This window comes from Salvia hispanica, chromosome 1 (assembly GCF_029641045.1).
Source record: "Salvia hispanica isolate PSC_SH4W2 chromosome 1, Shi_PSC_v1, whole genome shotgun sequence".
Classification (NCBI taxonomy): domain Eukaryota; kingdom Viridiplantae; phylum Streptophyta; class Magnoliopsida; order Lamiales; family Lamiaceae; genus Salvia; species Salvia hispanica.
The window spans coordinates 23,065,011-23,086,225 of NC_142692.1; the positions used below are offsets into that span (position 1 = coordinate 23,065,011).

General features: G+C 41.8%; 1 pseudogene; it reads right to left on the reverse strand.

The window, feature by feature from the left end:
- Positions 1-434: 434 nt before the first annotated feature.
- Positions 435-13,633, reverse strand: LOC148933454 (uncharacterized; annotated as a pseudogene).
- Between the last annotated feature and the right edge of the window lie 7,582 nt (positions 13,634-21,215).

Consider the following 21,215-nt stretch of genomic DNA (forward strand, 5'->3'; position numbering starts at 1 on the left):
ACCCAAAGCCACCTTGGCTCTAATACCAGTTGTTGGGAAATAAACACAGGCAATCACGAATATAAAGGAGAATGAACACAATGAATTGTTTACCCAGTTCGATATAATGTGTATCTACGTCTGGGCGATGCCAAGCCAGGTATTTCACTATATAATTTCAGGATGATTTTACAATGAGGGGGCACCTCTATTTATAAGTAGAATAGAGAGCCCTAATTCTAGTCAAACTAGGAAACATATTCCATAAGGAAATATCTTCTATGGAATAAATCTATCACAAGGAAATATACTTCTAGGAAACAAATCCTAAATATGTTAGGAGATATTTTTGGCTCCATAATTAACAATCTCCCACTTGGAGACTAACAACTCCTACGCCACCATATCCTCGTGATCTCATCCCTGCATCCGCTTAGCATCGCCTAACCTTCTCATCAAGTTCCAAGGCCAATTGAAGCTATGCATAGCTTCAATTTCTCTAAGGTCACCACCTTAGTAAACATGTCTGCTGGATTCTCACTTCCAAGTATCTTCTCAAGTTGCAGGATTTTCATCTCCACTAGATGTTGAATGTAATGATACTTCAACTCCACATGCTTTGTCCTAGAATGAAACGCTGGATTCTTTGCCAAGAAAATAGCACTCTGACTATCACTGTAGAGTATGATACTTTTGTTCTCCTTCCCAAGTTCATCTAAGAAACTCTGCAACCACACCATCTCCTTGCTTGCCTTCGTCGCAACTTGAAGATCGGTTGTTCAGACTGTGTGCACAGAAAAGAATAACAAGATTCCTAGGTCCAGCAAATCCACTAGATCACAAGGTCTAGGAGCTCACTGGTCGTTGGAAAATCTCGGTCGTCGGACACACAGAATACTTCTTCAAAAACCCTCAACCACTTATACTAAAACTTAGCACAGGGAAGTAGGGATCGATCCCATAGAGATGGATGCGTAATGAACATGCTCAAGGATTTGAAAATTATTTTTGGGTTGGCTGCTGCCACGCATTTTTTTTGGGTTGAGGAAATTAGACTAAACTTGGAATTGAAATCTACTACGCTAACAGCTAGATCTAGGCAGAACAGAAATCATGCATGTAAACTGAAATCGAGGCAATCACTAGATCCAAAAAACTATTCTAAATTACCTAGACCTGGGAAATAAACTGACGGTGGGGACCATGACTGAAAAAGCAGAGTACGGACGAAAAGTTTGAAAAACAACTAACTAAGGTACTAACTAACAGCGACATCATCTTCTCCAACCAATTTGCATAAAAACTCAGAAGAAACAGGTATGAGCGTAATCGGAAATCGAGCAGACTGGATTTAAGCAATTTAACGAAAAAAAAACAATTACGAACTAAGCAGATCTACGGCTACTAGACGAAGTAAAACAGAAAGTAAACAGAAAACTCAAAATCCATGCACAACTCGACTTCCCCTGTTCAGATCCAACCTCGGATGCTAAATCCACTCCGGATCCAAGCATCCGACACAAACTCCGGCCAAAAACATTCCATAACTACAAAATCACCAACAACCTCCGATCAACAACAATACCACAGATCTACCGCCAAATTCCCCAGATCAAGCACCAAAGTGACAAAAACAGAGATTAACATGCAACTTGCCGAAATAAAACTTCAAACAACAGGATCAACGTAGATCAACACGAGATAACACAAATATAACAGAAACTAAAGGAATGCATAGATAATCAGTAACAACAACAACTAAATCGACTTCCAAAAGTGAAGTTCGAACGAAATAAAGTGCAAAAGAACCGAAAGTAAATAGATTGTATCTTCGCCCTCACGCGGACGGTGTTACGACGGACTTCCTCTGAAGATGAGACCCTTAAAACCCTAAACTACCCCAGAACTCCCATTTCCCAAGTGTGTGTGTTGTGTGTGAGCTAAGAGCGAAAAATCGTATCCTCCTTTGTGTGTTGCATGCTCCTTTATTTATAGGCGTTGAAGTGGGCCCAGCGAGGTATAGATAGACTTTGTTGCCCTCAGCTATTGACTCCCTTCTTCTAGCCTCCTTTTCCTTCAATTCTGCTTACTTTTCCTTCATTCCTTCGCTAGTCCGTTTCCTCCAGCTCCTCCTGGATCTAGCGATTCTGTCACACACCTGGCTTAAAAACTGTGTTAGACCTAGTAAAATATAGTGTTTTCACCATATAACCGATGCATGAAATTAGCCTTATCAAATTGCTCACACTTAAACCATACTTGTCCTCAAGTATAAAGACAAGAAAAAGAATAAGGCGAATTTCAAAGCAAGGTTATCCCCTGACCGACTCTTTAGACTCTAGACAGACTCCTAGACCTAGACACAACTTGAAACTAAAACACTTAAAGAAAAACACATAAACACATATGCATGAGCTAGCTTCAACTTTTTGAAAACCGTCCCCACAAGATTAAGGTCAATCCAACAGGCTGCACTCCTCCAAATAGGCCCTTTCCCTTCCTCTACCTAGCCAATCTGTCAGTTCGTCAAGATAGCCTCTAACTTACCCAATTGTTGGATTCACTCGATCACTCATTCCTCACCAGGGATGTTAGGATCGATTCTCTCTTAAGTTATTGCCACACCACTGAAGCGTCGGGTTATGTGAGTTTCCTCCTCTTTTCCTAGGTCAGGTTATTATTGTCCCTGCCCTTAGACACCTTCCCCCTGGACTTCGTCCAGCTTATACCTCCTTCTTTTTTATTTTCATTTTTTTTCCTTTTCTCCTTTTTCTATTTTTTTCTCTTTTTTTTTCCTCTGGACTTCGTCCAGCTTATAACTCCTTACCCTGGACTTCGTCCAGCTTATACCTTCATAACCCAATTCCCCTATTTTTTCTCCTTCATGACTCTTCTCCCTAAGCATTCAGTGGCGGCCCATTTATATGTGTTAGCTCAAAGTTATTAAAGGCTTATAACTCACTCTTAAAGTAGGGCTTCACAACTAAGTAAGTAAAGGCATCCTCTATCGTTCTTGCTTCATTCAGATTGACTTGGCTTATTAAAGGAAAAAGGCTTCTAAGTTGAAATATCTCCTATTTTCAATTACTTTTACCAAGGAGATCATGCCGTATTATATTCACTGGCTCATGTGACACAAACAAAAAACTAGACCTAAAGACTCTTATCATGCTGACGATTACATGCATTGACTCCTCTCCCCCTCCCACTTCACTCAAGCTTGTCCCCAAGCCATCGTCGTGAAGGGGGGAAACAGAGAGATCAATGCAACACACAACAACAGTTTGTGAAATTAAAAACTTCTCACACTTAGACCGAACAACGGGCTAAGTGGGAGAAGACTCAACAAAACAGAAAATATAAACTTCTCACACTTAGACCAAGCATTGGGCTAAGTGGGAGAAGACACAACAAAACAGATAGCATTTAACAAATGGACAACAAATACAAAGACAGATAACTGAAAGCAAAAATTAAAAGTTACTTGGTCATGGGGGTGATTCACTTCTGGGGCTGGCTCCCTCGAGAGCCAGACTGGGGTGGGATTCCGGGTCGTGTCATCTTTACTTTCTTTTTCGCCGGCTGCTCCGGCTCCACTTCTTCCTGTACTGGCTGGTCGGATACTGGCTTCTCCATCAGAGACTTTGATTTTGTTGGGATTGACACTTGCTTGGGGACGGGTGGGGAGACCATCTACTTGAGCGGTTGTGGTGGTCGCTGGACGGAGGGGCTGCTCTGGACGGGTTGCTTGACTTCACTGCTGGACCAGGAGTTACCTTCGACTGGGTCAAGGGGAGTGTCTTCTGCAACCATTTCATCATCTTCATTACAAGGTCCACCGCCTCCGTCATGCGCTCGTTCTGTTTGGCAGATTTCAACGCCAAATCTGCAATATTGCCCCTCAGGGTCTTCACCTCTTCTCGGCTCCCGTTCAATTCTTTTCTTATCCCCCCAAGTTCCTTCACCATTTCCTTCCGCATTACCTGCATCTCTTTTCTCACATCCTGAACATTCTTCCGCAGCTCTTCAACTTCTTCACTCGGCATGGCCTCTGCAACCTCCTCTGTCTCCGCCTTCACCTTTTCTCCTACCGTGTAGAAGAAGGTCTGTTTTTCGTGCGCTTGAAGCAACCCCTTATTGATAAAGTATTCAACACTGAAAACCTCAGGGGGTTTGCACATTACGACTAAAGGTGCGGCTTTGGCTATCTTCATTTCAACGTTCCGCTGGAGGTAGGCGCCTAGGAGGTGGCAGGTATACATATGTCGAGCAGGGTTGCTGGTCATTTGATGACATGCTTGAGCCAGCCAATAACCCAGATGTACCTTAACGCCCTTTTCCATGCACCAAGTGAAGTAAAGGTCGGTAGTTGTAAGAGCTGAATTAGCAGTTCCCATTAAGTTGTAGCTAATAAATGTCTGAGCAAAACGGAGGATTCTGTCCTCGATGTGAGAAGCCTTGGAGTAGCTTGACTTGAATGTCCCTGCCTTGGAGTGAATGATTAGTTCCCATGCTGCTTGTACTCTGAATCCCGGCGTATTCTTTGGCACACCGATCATCCTCTCGTTCCATATTCCTTCATCATCCTCAGCCTTGGTGAACAGCCCCATCCTCAAGGACCATTCCCGAATGCTCATCTCGTGTTCCTCATTAAAGAGCCTGAAAGTTATGGAGTCCGCATCAAGGTCAGAGGTGTTCTTCAGTCGGAATGTGGAGAAAAACTCCCGTGCTAGGTCCACCGGTACTTTCTCCTGGCTGTGCTTTAGCAACCACTCGAACCTTATTGAATAGATACATGCGCAGAAATCTTCATCGCATGCGATCATCCGAAGTTCTTTGGAGCTGTACTGCTTCCCAGACTTAGCCATTTTTCATGCACTGCATCGTTCCTTGTAAACTATGGCCCATTTCTGATCGTCGAACTGCCTCATCGACTCTAGCAGTTCCTTAGTCAGCCAAATCTCTGGTCGTCCAGGGACAAATTCCTCTTCAGATTCCCCAAGTTCAGAGTCGGACTCATGAGTAGGCTTGTCTTGTTCCTCGGCAGAGGGATCTTCGGTCACTGGGGAAAGGGTCTCCTCAACCTCCTGGACGGAGGGAGCTTTCCTTGACCGTGTAGACGTGGTCGCCGCTGCCTTTCCTTTTCTCGCTCTCTCCTTGACTAGACGACGTTCCTCTGCCTCCTCAGCATCTGGAACTAAGTCATCAACTTCGTCGAGCAGACTTCTCCTGGCTCGTCTCCTTTATGTCCTCTTATCCACTTAGGGTTCATCCTCTTCCTGGTCATCCACCAGGTCCACGATCAAATTCAGCCCTTCCTCAACGGGCTCCGGTACTTCAGTAACATATAGATCTGTTTCTTCCACAAATTTTTTCGGGGTTTCCCCCACATCATCCACCATCGGGGTTGCCCCCTCAATATAAACGGGGGTTTCCCCCCTGACATCACTTGGGGTTGCCCCCTCTTCCATGGGTTCAGGGGTCGCACCCCTAAAATCCGTAAGGGTTTCATCCTCAGTTTCCATAGGGGTTTCCCCCTCAGCCATCGATTCTTGAACAGGGGTTTCCCCCTCCGCAACTTCTACCACAACTGGGGTTTCCTGTTGGAACTGGCAGCGGAAGCGCTCACATAAATCAATCACATAATAATCAGATCAATTTAGCAGATTATTTAGACAAAACCTATTCGCATAATTATCACATGTATCATGCTCATAACTTGAATTAATCATGCTTTAAGAATATTGAAACCTAAAACATGCTTTTCTACGAAGCAGAAAAATACCTAATTAATTCTCCAAAGAATTGAAGATGGCTAGCTTCTTCTCCACGTGATGCTTTGAGTACTAGACCACAAATATTCTCTCTGCTTCCCGAACTGTATCCCAATATCAGTGTGGGATGATCTTACTAGAATACTAGGACTTAAATAAAGAAGACAGAAGAAATCCTTTTGGGAATAGGAGAGGAATTCGAAAATCTCCTCAGCTGGGGAAGGGAATTTTCGAAAATTACAATAATGAAAATTGTGTTATTTCTGTCTCCTTTATTCTCCTATTTATATTAAGTTCCTTTTGGGCCCAGACAGGGATCTATGGAAGGGTTTGGATATGGGCTCATCCAATTTACTTTTTACTAATTAAATTGAACCCACAATTTAATATAAGTTATAATTGGAATATTACGAGCAGCCACTACAGAAGTAATATTGAACTCTCCCCATCCAAATCCGAAATTACAAGTAATCCGGGTTTCCGTTTAACTTTTATTTTCCGTGCTTAAGATTAAAATGTCCATTAATTAATTAATGTCTGCTATTGACTTAATTAATTAACTTCTTATTAATTCCAAGAGTGGACTTAGCATGAAACGCTTATTTATTATTCATAGAGTAATCAAACTCCAACTAGCTAGGTTCCGAATAATAAAACCTTGTTTCGCGCTCCTCTTGAGGACATTATCAAACGAGACTCAGCTCGTGCATGATTCAATATAATAGCAATCCTAGCACCGCTAGATATTGATCACCACTACCCAATATATCAGGATAATTGGGTTACGAAAAACCCGCACCATTTGATAAGTCAAAGTAGTGCATAATCAATACCGTATGCTCAATGCTAACCTACATTGATTAAGAAATAAATATTTATCAAGACCTCGCCTTTCAGTAGATAGCCCAAGAGCAAGTCTTGCTGTTAGATCCGTTCAGTGCTATACCACACCAATGTCATCTTATTTCAGTAAGGCTTAGAAATATGCGGACTGACATTGCAACCTTTCTCGATGGATAGTCAAATTCCAACTAGGTTGTGAAATTCATCTTTTTCTTTGTTTAGAACTGACCGTGTTACCTTAAAGTGGACGACGACGCTCACAACCGGTCTACTAAAACAAAGACTTAGACTTTGTGAAGTTAACTTATACATTTAAACATGCATTAACATCCATTAAATGTAAAACATAACAACATTATGACAAAAACAATCTGTTTTATTTATTAGAAAATAAAATAAGAGTTTTACAGTATTCAATCACTCGAAACGTGATTTCTAGTATACAAACTCTAACAATCTCCCACTTATACTCAAAACACTTTCGAGTATACAAACAAATGTGCTAACATCTAATTCTCCCACTTATACTGAAAGCGGATTTAGGTCTTGAATTAGTCGAACTCCCATTCCTTCAACATGGCTTTCATACGGCTTTACCGCTAATGCCTTCGTGAAAGGATCTGCCAGGTTGTTTTCTGACTCAATCTTGACCACTTGTATGTCTCCTCTCTGCACTATATCTCGAATGATATGATACTTCCTCTCTATGTGCTTGTTCGCCTTATGAGCCCGTGGTTCCCTCGAATTTGCCACAGCACCAGAATTATCAAAATAAATGGTGATGCTCTTGGGCATATTCGCAACCACACCTAAGTCCGGAAGGAAGTTCTTAAGCCATACAGCCTCTTTTGCAGCCTCCGAAGCGGCCACATACTCAGCTTCCATGGTAGAGTCTGCAATGCATTTCTGCTTTACACTCTTCCAAATTACAGCTCCACCTCCTAAGGTAAACACATATCCGGAAGTTGATTTTCTCGAAACTACATCAGCTTGAAAATCTGAATCTGTATATCCTAAAGGACAGAGCTCGGCTGCATTGTAAACTAGAACATAGTCTTTGGTGCTGACACGAGTCTGTCTTTGAGCAACTAAAATGCCTTCTTGCACCCTTCGTCAAAGACGAATTCCACCTCGTTGTGCAACAAATAAGTGAGCGGTTGCGCGATTTTCGCGAAATCCTTGATAAACCTCCTATGAAAACCTGCGTGACCTAGGAAGCCTCTGACCCCTTTTTGGTTCGTGGGGTATGGTAACTTTGATATCACATCTACCTTTGCTTTGTCTACCTGTATTCCTCTCTCAGAAACCACGTGACCCAGGACAATGCCTTCCGTCACCATGAAGTGGCATTTTTTGAAATTCAACACTAAATGCTTCTCTTGGCATCTCTTCAGCACTAGATCAAGGCTGGCCAAACAAGTATCGAACGAGTTTCTGTATACAGTAAAATCGTCCATGAATATCTCAATGCATACTTCCAGCAGATCCGATAAAATACTCATCATACACCGCTGGAATGTCCCTGGTGCATTACACAACCCAAACGACATTCTTCGGTATGCATACGTACCAAAGGGGCACGTGAACGTGGTTTTCCCTTGGTCCTCTGGGTTAACGTAGATCTGGAAGTAGTCACTGTATCCATCAAGGAAACAAAAATACTGTTTGCCAGCCAATCTTTCTAACATCTGATCAATGAAAGGTAGGGGGAAATGATCTTTTTTTGTGGCCTCGTTCAACTTCCTGTAGTCGATGCACATCCTCCACCCCGTTACCAGCCTAGTGGGTACCAATTCGTTCTTTTCATTCTTGACAACCTGTATTCCAAACTTTTTAGGCACCATATGGACAGGACTGACCCACTCGCTGTCTGGAATGGAGTAGATGATCCCTAGAGAGAGCAATTTCAACACCTCTTTCAAAACTTCTTCTCGCATGTTCGGATTCAGTTTCCGTTGTGCATCTCGGTGAGCCTTTGCACCTTCTTCTAGACGGATGTGGTGCATACAGAGATCAGGGCTGATTCCCACTAAATCCGAGAGAGTCCACCCTATTGCTTTCTTGTTTCGCCTGATTACTTCCAACAATTCCTCCTCCTGCTCCTTGGTCAGGCCGCTGTTGACTATTACTGGGAATGCCTCATTTTCTTCCAAGTAAGCATACTTGAGACCTGGTGGAAGTGTCTTCAGTTCCTTCTTTGTTGCATTCGTCTCCTGGGGCAAGGGATTTTTTCCTGCAATATCCGGTAATGCCTCCTTCCCAGACCCAGGAGAATTCTCCAGACTAGCCACGTGAGCTGATCCCCTTGATCTAGCTGACTCAGGATTTTTGCAAAACTCCATGATGGCCTCTGTGAGTTCCTCATCTGTTAACTCCGTTGTGTTCATTGCTGCACACCACCCTACAACTTCTCTGTCAATTAAATGACTCAACTCCGAGTTGTCAATTTGTTCCTGTATCAATTCCGTCTCAAGATATTCTTGGACCAGGAGGTTAATAACATCAATAGCATACAGATTCTCAACATCTAATGGCCTTTTCATCCCCTCATCTATGCTAAATGTATATTTTTCCCCATTATAATCTAAACAAATTGTTCCATCGAAGACATCGATAATGGTCTTAGCAGTACGCAAAAATGGTCTACCTAAAAGTACGCCACTAGACTCAGCAGACTCATTATCATTCATCTTGATCACATAGAAATCAGCACGATATAGAAAATCATGCACTTTAACTATGACATTTTCCAACACACCTTCAGGACAAATGCAAGTTCTATCTGCTAACTTGATTACCACTTTGGTAGCAACCATCCTAACTCCTGTCAATATCTTGTAGATCGAAAGCGGTAAAACATTGATCGACGCCCCTAAATCACACATAGCATGCTTGACCTTGATGTCCCCTAGAGAGATGGGTAATGTGAACATACCTGGGTCTGTGCATTTCGAGGGCATCCTTCTCTTTTGTATCACAGCAGACACATTCTCCCCGATCACAATCTTCCCGTCTGGTTTGGTCTTCCCTACAATGAATTCCTTGATGAACTTGCTTAAGGCAGGCATTTTCAGGGCTTGCAAGAATGACAGGTTGATTTCCAGCTTGCTAAAAATCTCCATGAGATCCTCTGTATCATCCTTCTTTTTCTTCGCTTCCCCCCGGTATGGAAATGGTTTTGCTCGCTTTACTGCATTTGTGGAACTCCCAGCTTGGGTTTCACCAACTTTCCTGCTTCCTTCCTTGCTTACTACCTCGGGTTCTGGATCTAGGAAAAATGGGTCACTTGGTCGAGGCAGAGATCCCCCTAAATCTCCCTTATGGAGGTCATCCTGAACAAGGACTTCTCTGGGTCTAGGGCTATCCCCTTGAAACACTTGACCTTCTTTCCCTTCACTAGCCTGTATGGGTACCTCCTCGTCAATCTCCAAGGTCGGTCCTTCATAGCCCCGCCCGGATCTCAAGGTGATTTGACTAATGTTTGCTCGGTCCGGTGGTTTGACCGTGGCAGGAAGTTTCCCTTCATTTCCCCGCATCTCATTCAGGGAAACTGCGATCTGGGACAGTTGCTTCGCCATCATATCCATGGCGGCTTTATGTTCTGTCTGAGCGTCTTGCAATTTGTGCACCACGTCATTGTTGTAATGCAAGTTGTTCTGCATGAACTGCTGTGAATTCACTAGGTCGTGGACCATGTCATCCAAACTCCTTTGTGGCCTGGAGTTGAATTGATTAAAATTTGATCCTTGACTTTGGTTCTGCCGATAGTTCCCTTGATTTCCTTGATGGTTATTGTACTGGTTGCTAGTCCCTTGATTTCCTTGATTTCCTTGATGATTCGGTTGGAAATTCTGATAGTTCCCCTGGTTATTTCTCTGGTGAGGTGGCACATAAGAGCTCCCTGGGTTGTTCTGATTCCTGTTTCCCCAATTAGTATGGTCTTGATTCCTGTATTCCAGTTGCAATTGCCCCTCTTGACTTTTCCCTGACCAGTTGGACTGCCTCTCCGGAGGGTGTGCATAATTCGTGATCTGCAGTGGAGGTGGTTGACTTTGATCGTTGTCAGTCCATCTAAAATTGGGGTGAGTCCTCCATGGGGTATCCCTTTGTCTTCCTTGGTTCCAACTTCCATCCGGATTCCAGCTCCCCATCGAATTTGCTGGAGCTTGGCATTCCCCTTCACAGGGCTGACTGTAATAAGGCTGAAGTTGCCTTTCTTCTGGACCAGGGGGTTTCTCATTTTCTGCTAGAGCATGAGGGTTGCATTTCTCAATTGCATTCAGCAGTGCTTTCTCCAATTTATTTATCCTGTCTTCCACCTTCTTGTCATCTTGTTCCGTTACTGCATTGGCTGACCCCCTCCTCAATATGCTTCGCGGGTTATCATAGGCCTTCTTCGCCTCAATCAGCCTTCCCAAAGTCTCTCTGGCTTCACTTGCTTTATTCTTGGTTAAATTTCCCCCGCTCGAGGAATTCATCAAGTCCTTTGACTCAGGGTTTGCTCCTTCGTAAAACAGATAGTAAGTCTCCGCTTCAATCATCCTGTGGTTCGGACAAGCATCCAACAGTCTCCTTCTTCAAGGCATTCGTCTTGTTGGAAGGGAAAAGATAATCCAAAAACTCCAGCTTGAAATCTTTCCATGTGTTAATCGAGTCTGGTGGAAGCCTCAGCATCCAAGTATTAGCCTCCCCCTTGAGGGCAAATGGGACTGCACGCAAACGGTAGTCCTCCTCAGTCGCCTCGTTGGGGCGCTTTTGAATGCTACACAGCTTACTAAACTCGTTCAAGAATTCGTAAGGACATTCGTTCCTTCGTCCAGAGAATGTGGGCAAAACTCCGAGCACATTTGTCTTGATATCAATAGACCTCCAACGCGGGTTTGAGACTATAGCATGGGCGGGTTCACCGTCGAGATGTGCGGTGAGTGACCCTATCTCCGGATCGGGATCTACTAAATGAGCCATATTTGGGTCTTCCTCCTCCTCAGTCTCGGAATGCTCTGTTTCTGTTGACGACTTCGGGTCTTCTTCTCCTGACGAATTCCACTCCTTCTCACTTTCTGATTCGAACGGAAATGGGTCCACCGTCCTTAAACCTGATCTGGTGGTGATAGTGGACATAGACTCTTTGACTTGCCACTTGTATCGGCCGCTCCTTGACCCAGATGAACTAGCCCAACTTCCAGAATGGAAGCCCGTGTTCATAAATTGTCAAGAAAAACAAAATAACAGAAATTAAACTATTTACACCAAATCTTCAAACGCAATAACAATAAACGCCATCCATCCCCGGCAACAGCACCATTTGAAGATCGGTTGTTCAGACTGTGTGCACAGAAAAGAATAACAAGATTCCTAGGTCCAGCAAATCCACTAGATCACAAGGTCTAGGAGCTCACTGGTCGTTGGAAAATCTCGGTCGTCGGACACACATAATACTTCTTCAAAAACCCTCAACCACTTATACTAAAACTTAGCACAGGGAAGTAGGGATCGATCCCACAGAGATGGATGCGTAATGAACATGCTCAAGGATTTGGAAATTATTTTTGGGTTGGCTGCTGCCACGCATTTTTTTTGGGTTGAGGAAATTAGACTAAACTTGGAATTGAAATCTACTACGCTAACAGCTAGATCTAGGCAGAACAGAAATCATGCATGTAAACTGAAATCGAGACAATCACTAGATCTAAGAAACTATTCTAAATTACCTAGACCTGGGAAATAAACTGAAGGTGGGGACCATGACTGAAAAAGCAGAGTACGGACGAAAAGTTGGAAAAACAACTAACTAAGGTACTAACTAACAGCGGCATCATCTTCTCCAACCAATTTGCATAAAAACACAGAAGAAACAGGTATGAGCGTAATCGGAAATCGAGCAGACTGGATTTAAGCAATTTAACGAAAAAAAACAATTACGAACTAAGCAGATCTACGGCTACTAGACGAAGTAAAACAGAAAGTAAACAGAAAACTCAAAATCCATGCACAACTCGACTTCCCCTGTTCAGATCCAACGTCGGATGCTAAATCCACTCCAGATCCAAGCATCCGACACAAACTCCGACCAAAAACATTCCATAACTACAAAATCACCAACAACCTCCGATCAACAACAACACAACAGATCTACCGCCAAATTTCCCAGATCAAGCACCAAAGTGACAAAAACAGAGATTAACATGCAACTTGCCGAAATAAAACTTCAAACAACAAGATCAACATAGATCAACACGAGATAACACAAATATAACAGAAACTAAAGGAATGCATAGATAATCAGTAAAAGCAACAACCAAATCGACTTCCAAAAGTGAAGTTCGAATGAAATAAAGTGCAAAAGAACCGAAAGTAAATAGATTGTATCTTCGCCCTCACGCAGACGGTGTTACGACGGACTTCCTCTGAAGATGAGACCCTTAAAACCCTAAACTACCCCAGAACTCCCATTTCCCAAGTGTGTGTGTTGTGTGTGAGCTAAGAGCGAAAAATCATATCCTCCTTTGTGTGTTGCATGCTCCTTTATTTATAGGTGTTGAAGTGGGCCCAGCGAGGTATAGATAGACTTTGTAGCCCTCAGCTATTGACTCCCTTCTTCTATCCTCCTTGTCACGCTCGATTCTCATGCCCAAAATTTGATTAGCCTCTCCAAGATCTTTCATGGAGAATCGTTCAGACAATTGTCTTTTCAACTTATCCATCTCCTTTTGATCACCTCCTGCGATCAACATATCATCAACATATAATAACATAATAAGATAGCTCTTATCAAACCTCTTATAGTAACAACAATGGTCAGCGTAGCATCTTTTATAGCCGATCTCCATCATGAACCCATCAAACTTCTTGTACCACTGCTTTGGAGCTTGCTTAAAACCATACAAGATCTTCTTCAACTTGCACATAAGATTTTCCTTTCCTTTTACTACGAATCCCTCATGCTGTGTCATGTACAACTCATCCTCCAAATCACCATGAAGGAATGTCGTCTTTACATCCATCTGATGTAACAATAGATTTTCTGCAACTACCATACTCAACACTAAACGAATAGTAGTCAGTTTCACAACAGGAGTGAAAACATCTGTATAATCAATACCATATCGTTGCTCAAATCCCTTGACAACCAGCCTAGCCTTGTAACGTTTGCTACCATCAGTTTCACCTTTGATTCGATAAACCCACTTGCAATGCAATGCCTTTTTCCCTTATGGAAGTTCCACAAGCTCCCATGTGCCATTCAGGAGAAGAGAGGCAAACTCGTCATCCATGGCAATTTTCCACCTTCGTTTATCAGGGCCATCTCCTGCCTCTGCATAACACTCAGGTTCACCACCATTAGTAAGTAATAAATAGAAATTAGAGGGCGAGTACCTATCAGGTGCACGTCGCTCTCTAGTCTGTTTAGGCAGCGGAATCATCGGTGGTGGAGTGCTTGGTTCTTCTTCAAGCACCTCTTCAGCATTCTGACTCTCCTTGCTCTCACTCGAGTTTGAGATGTCTAACTTGACTACTTGGGGCTCAGAATTGCTGGAACTCGACGCCTCCAATCTATCCTTGTATAATACCTGTTCATTGAAAACGACATCTCTACTGTGAATAACCTTACGGTTCTGCTCATCCCAGAGTCTATAACTGAACTCATCGTCTCCATAACCAATGAACGTACACTTAATAGATTTGGCATCCAACTTACTTCTCTCAACAGAACTAACATGAGCATAAGCAACACAACCAAAGATACGTAGGTAAGATAGATTCACCTCTTTTCCTGTCCGAAACTCCAACGGAACTGATGGACCTCTGTTGATTAGGAACGCAGCTGTGTTGACTGCATCTGGCCAAAAATTCTTTGGCAATCCACTTTCCAACCTCATGCATCTTGCTCGCTCATTCAACGTTCTGTTCATGCGCTCCGCGATTCCATTCTGTTGTGGAGTTCCTTTCACAGTCTTCTCCATGCAAATTCCATTCTCTGCGGAAAACTCCTTGAACTCTGCAAGTTCATATTCTCCTCCATTATCGAATCTTAGACACTTCACCTTCAGCCCGGTTTCAGTTTCAACAAGGGCTTTCCACTTCCTGAAAGTATCAAACGCATCAGATTCACTCTTCAGAAAATAAACCCATACGTTTCAAGTGGAGTCGTCGATGAATGTCATATAATATTCATAGCCTCCCAGGGACTTCACAGGTGCTGGTCCCCATAGATCACTATGGACCAACTCCAACTTCTCTCTCTTCAATTTTCTGCCTCCTCTTGAGAAACTCACCCTTTTCTGTTTCCCAAACACGCAATCCTCGCATAGGCCAACTTCAACTGTTTTCAGGCCCGGCAGTAAACCTTTTGAGCACATTTTCTTCATCCCTTTCTCGCTCATGTGGCCAAGACGACAATGCCACAAATCTGCATTACTTGCTTCACTTGCAAGATCAATGCCATCTTTGGAGTTAGTTGTGGTATACAACATACCCTCCTTCTTACCTCGAGCTACTATCATAGCTCCCTTGGTAATCTTCCAATTGCTGCAGCCAAATGTTACCGTGTACCCTTCTGCATCAAGCTGCCCATTCGAAATCAAGTTTCTCTGTAATCCAGGAATGTGTCTGACTCCATTCAGTTTTATTACAGATCCATTGGATGTCACTACCTTCACGTTTCTCTTTCCCACGATATCTAAGGGCTCGTCATCAGCTAGATATACTTTCCCTAAATCACTAAAAACGTAGTTTTCCATTACCTCCACATTGCTGCATGAATGGAACGACGCTCCAGAATCCAATACCCACGATTCCATCGGACTACTCACACTTAGGACCAACGTCTCGCCATCATCATCTGACTTGGTAGCGTTTGCTATATTCTTCTCTTTCTGATCCTTATTCTTATATTTCTTCGGTGCCTCACACTGATTTCTAAAGTGCCCAAACTCATCACAATTTCAGCATTTAACTCGATCCAAATCCTTCCTGGATTGGCTCCTTCCTCTGGAGTTTGATCTTCCATGATTTTGCCTTCCCTTCGATCTGCCTCTCTGTTCTGTACTCAATATTGAACCAGAAGTAGAAGATCCTGATTCTTTCCGGCGAACTTCCTCACCAATCATCACATCTCTTACTCTGTCAACTGTCAAGTTTGTCTCTGCAGCAGTAACTGCTATCACTGTGCCAGCCCAACTCTCAGGCAGGGACGATAGCAAAATTAGGTTACGAATTTCATCAGCGAATTTAATATCAACAGAGTTCAGTTGCGAAGTAATCATGTTGAACTCGTTGAGATGTTGTTGCACCTCCTTTCCCTCTTGCATTCTAAAATTAAACAATCATCTAATCAGATGTACCTTATTTGCCGTTGATGGTTTCTGATACATATCCTCCAAGATCTTCATCATTTCCTTCGTCGACTTTGCTGCAGTCGTGCGATAAGCCACCTCCTTGGACAACGATAACCTAATCGCGCTCATCGCTTTTCTGTCCAGCAGCTCCCACTCCTCCGGTTCCATCTTTTCGGGTTTGGCTTTTAAAGGTTTCCTCAGATCTTTACCGTACAAGTAATCCTCAATCTGCATTTTCCAAAATCCGAAATCAGACCCGTCGAACTTCTCTACAACAATCTTCCCATCGATCCCCATCGTGATATCTGTCTCTTAAACTCTAGGCTCTGATACCACTTGTTAGGATCGTCGACTGCAACATTAGTCTGATATTGTCCGCTTTGGGTCAAGCCCGCACGGATTTGTTTTTGGGTCATTCCCAAAAGGCCTCAAACTAATTAGGGATGAATAGCACTTATATACTAATCCAACTTCCCTCATTCATCCGATGTGGGATAGGTTTGCACCTAACATCATTGATTCTCGAATGTAATATAATGAAAATTCTACATGCAAATCATCAGATTGTATTTTTTTCTTTTATATTTCGACACTTAATTTTATATATTTAGATAATGAATATAATATGTCTATACATATATAAAAGACGAGTTTTGGCCTTAATATTGAATATTTAGTAGTTAATTTTTGGACATAAATTTAAATATTGTGACGCCCCGGAATTTCGTTCCCTTCTTTCGAGATAAATCGAATTTAGTAGCTTAATTAATTTCATTTTGAAGATGTGTAATCGTACATTCCTCGTTGTATTTCGACTTTGGAGTAATTTAAGTATTCTCGTTGGAGGAAATAAAATGCAAGGAAATTGAGTTTCAAGAATAAAAGTGGAGAAAATACTTTTATTAGAGAAATGTGAAAATGCTTGGAGAAATAGAAATGCATGGGATGTAATTGAGAATAAACTATTTAAGTACATACATCTTTATTTGGTACAAGAATGAATAGTGACAGCTACTACTATCCAAATGGTCTCAAGACCTAAGACTTTGGCTCCAAGCTAGAAGTAAGAATGAGAATGCAGGCATAGTGGGGATAAGATTCTCTCTTCTTCTTCTTCCCCATCCTTCTCGATTTTCAGCCCATAAGACTCCAAAGTTCCAGCCATGTACCTGCCAACTTAGCACAAGAATAGGGGTTAGAAAAAGAACACATAAGTAAAGGAGAAAGAGAGGCAAGCTAAGTAAGAGAGCTAGAGGAGTAGGCTGATTGGGACAGCCATAGAGCTGCCAACTAAGGCTAAGAGATCAGCTTAGTTGGCTAAGAGATCAGCCAAGTTGTCTCTAATCCATTTTTCACCAAAGAGGAAATAAAACAAATATCCACAGTGAGCTCTTCTTACTGCACCAGCCAAGATAAGCAAGAAGATCAGATTCTCCCTCAAAGATAGAGAAAGATATTGGACCAAAGATCCATTCCATGAGACTTTACACCAAAGTAGTAAGAATAACATAAACATCAAGCTCAAAAGAGGTAGAGCTGGCAGCCCCAAAATAGGAGTCTTTGTCTCCAAGTCTCAAGCACAAACAACCAAGGATAGAGCACTATATAAGCAGCCTCATCTCCCTTCTCCTCCCCACAAAATCGACACCCCAAACTCACATAAAGTCAAGGAATACAGCAAGTAAGGGGGGAGGAGCAAGGAGGAGGTTCTGAGGCAGGACATCGGTCCCATCCGAGAGGATTCATCAAAGTGAGGTAACAACCTCAACACCCCATAACCTTTGCATCATGTAGAGCAACAACCATGATAGAACCAGAACTTAGAAATTTCCATAGAAATTTCTAAAGGCTCATTTCAGAGAATAGAATCACCACAGTAGACTTCCTATGCAATAAGGCATCAATAGCAAGAAAATTCACAATTTGGTTTGGAGCTAAGAATAATGGCAGAGTGGCCAAAATTAAGGACTCTTTCCAGTAGCCAAACTCTTTCTCAAGATCACAACATTAGAACAACATAATCAAATTCCCAGTTACCAAATAGTTCTAAAACAATTTCGCAAAGCAAGGAAATAAGTTTAAGGAAAAGGGGGAAGGAGACTTAGCTTTAGAGTGAGGAGTATTTGGTAGAGCTACCGGCGACGAGCAGGCGCCGATGCGGGGCCGACGGCGCAGGCAGGCAGCGGTTCTGCTCGCCGAGGCCGACGGTGTGAGATGGCGGGCTGGAGCGTCTGTTGCCTTAACGCGCCGCCTGCTGGGCTGGAGACGAAGACGGAGCCGGAGAATCTCCGTCGAGCTGAGTGGACGGTGAATCCGACGAGGAAGAGAAAGGACGGAGAGAAAAGCGTGACGGAGGGCCGCATAGGCGGGACTCCGGGATTCCATCGAAATAGCGGCGATTTCGCCGGAGAGGAAAGACGCCGCCTCTGATTTTGATTTAGGGATTTTGAATTTGATTTAGGGATTTTGTTTTGGAATTAAGAGATGAAAGGAGAAAAGGTTTAGGGGAAGAAGGAGAGAGCTCCGACGACGCCGAAGATGGCGATCACCGGAGAGGTCGTGTGGAAGAGGCGGAGGCGGCTGAAGTACCGCCGAGAGAGAAAGAGAGAGAAGGGGATGAAATGCCTTGAGTTCCAACTTATTTTAATTGATGGAAGAATATTGAGAAGTGCCGATAGCACTTAAGGAGAATTGGGTTGGTGCCTTGTTTCTTTTAAATTAATTGGGCCTCCCATTATTTTAATTGGAGATTTGGGCCATAAAACAAATTAAATGGATGAGTGGGCTGCTTGAGTTGATTTAATTAGTGGGCCAAGAGATTTATTGGTTGGGCCAAGAGGATTAATTGTTTTGGGCTGAGGATTATTGATGTTGGATCGAAATTTATTTAATCACTTGAGTTGGAGCTCAATTAATTCATTCCCGAATAAATTACTAAGTTCTCAAAGATAGAAAATAATGGAGTTGGAGAAGCGAGGGCCGACCGGCTTCGCCCCGCGCGGCCTTAAGAGAAATCCGAAGGAAAAGATTTAAGAAAGGATTTTCCATAAATCCATATTTTATTAAATAAGTTCCCAAACATTTATTCTAGATCCAAGGTTAGTAAAGAGAATAATAAACTTTGCAGAGTAGTGAAGCCGAGGTAGGATTAAGAAAAATCCTATAAGACAAGACTGAGATATAGGTGCTATCCAATAGGATACATGCATTCTTTCTAAAGAAAAATAATTCAAGTATTAATTAGCGTGTTACGCTATTTATTTTCAAGGGATAAATTGCTCAAGGGCGAGTGAGGCCAAAGCGAGTATTTGAGTTGAGACATAAGCATATTAGGTGGGCTTTCTTTTAATATCCAGCACTATAGTGTGGATATAAAGTAAATACTTTGAAGTTATGAAAAATCATTTTTCTCAAAATGGAGCATTGATTATTTTAAAGTTGTTGTCATATAAAATGTTTGTTTTGAGACCTATCTGTTGAGGTTGTAGCCTGCAGGGTTTGGCGATGCCATACCTAGTTTAACGAATTTGGTTCCCAATAGGACCGCAAATCCTGTTCGGAGTAATGTGCACGAGGGCCATGAGCCATCAGCGGTTGGCTGGCGATGTGTCCGCTGAAGGTGGCCACCTTCACGGTACACGATGCACAGATTTGGAGAGTGTTTCGAAAGAACTTAGACTAATCAGTTAGACTTTTAGCTCACAAAAGAATTTAGTATGCTCGGGCCTTTTAAGAAAAACCCCCGTGCGATACTGTAGATGGATGACAACTATATATTGTATGTTTTGTTTTCAGCATGTGTCCACTGAGTACTCCTGTACTCAGCCCTGCATGTATTTATAAATATGCAGGTTGAACGTCAAGAGGATGGAGAAATGATTGGAGTCGATGCTACTAAATAATCCAGTGGATCTTTTCACGATTTGTGTCTTCATACACGAAGTCGTCTAGTATGGACTTATTCCGCTGCTCTTTTGTGAAGTGAGACATCTTAGAAACTCACCTTCGAACTTTGATTTATTGATGTAATATTCATTCTAGTTCTAAGTCCATGAAATGGTACATTTGACTTCTATTCTATGAAATGATCGACTTGGCCTTTGGGCATATTCACAAGTTCTTTCCCCTTTTCTTCCCTGTTTCTTTAATCGCTCTCATTAGTCGTGGTTTACCCGTTTTCGCTATCCTTAGCAAAGTGCGGCCGTGACAAATATTTAGAACTTTTGGAAAAAACTAAATATTTGTAGTTAACTATAATAAATATAACGTGTAATAAATCTCATGAAATAATTTAGGCATAGCAGTTACTACAAATATTTAATTTTTAGTTTAAATATTAGGAGTATGAATATTGTGTCAGTAATTAAATCATAATGTAATACTTTTTCTAGGCGTTTCTTCTATAAACTATTTATGCATTTTTAAAAACTATGGCCAATTTCACTAAATAATGATTTATGATTTAGCCGTTTTTCCAAAACCACTTAGGCGTTTCCTAGGGTTGCTAATTAAATTTTAAATTAATACTATTTGTATTAATTGCTATGGATTAACTATATAAATGAGGCATTTTTTTGTGATGTGTGATGCAATTTGAAAGGTTTAAGAGATTGATGTTGTCTTTAGTTTGTATCTATAAATGCATGTTCTTTAGTCGTGGAATTATCTTTTCAGTGTGGTTCTGTGTTTATTTTGTTTGCGTTTCTTGACTGCAATTTGTATTAGAGAAGGAGGTAGAAGGGTCGTAGACGATGGTCGATGATGTGGTGGGATTTCTGTGTAGTATCATTTTCTGCCGACAGCCACATGGCCAATTTGCATATTTATTATTATTAGTCAGTTTAATTGTATATTAGATTTATTCTATGTTTGAGATTAAATGTGTAATATGTAAATAGTTGTAAACTACGAATGTTAATCTTAGCTGCTAGAAGAATATTGATAGAGACAACATTTACATATATTGTTTTCTCTGCTGGTGTTTGGTTGAAAATAATACCAAAAGCAACACATTGACAGAACCCGTAATATTTTGCATATTTTCCAAGCAATAGCATTGTTCATGCTTTTCCAAGCAATATTTACATGCTTATTTTTTTCTTTTTAATTATGTTTTCGTTCCTTTTCATTTATTTAATAATATTTTTCGTTTCTTAACATTCTCTTAATTATATTTTATGTTTTTTTCAGTTTGTTTTTACGTAGCAATTTTGATACAACATCGTACGTATTTATTTTTAATATTATATGAACTTATGGGTATTTTTTTTAGTTATATTTT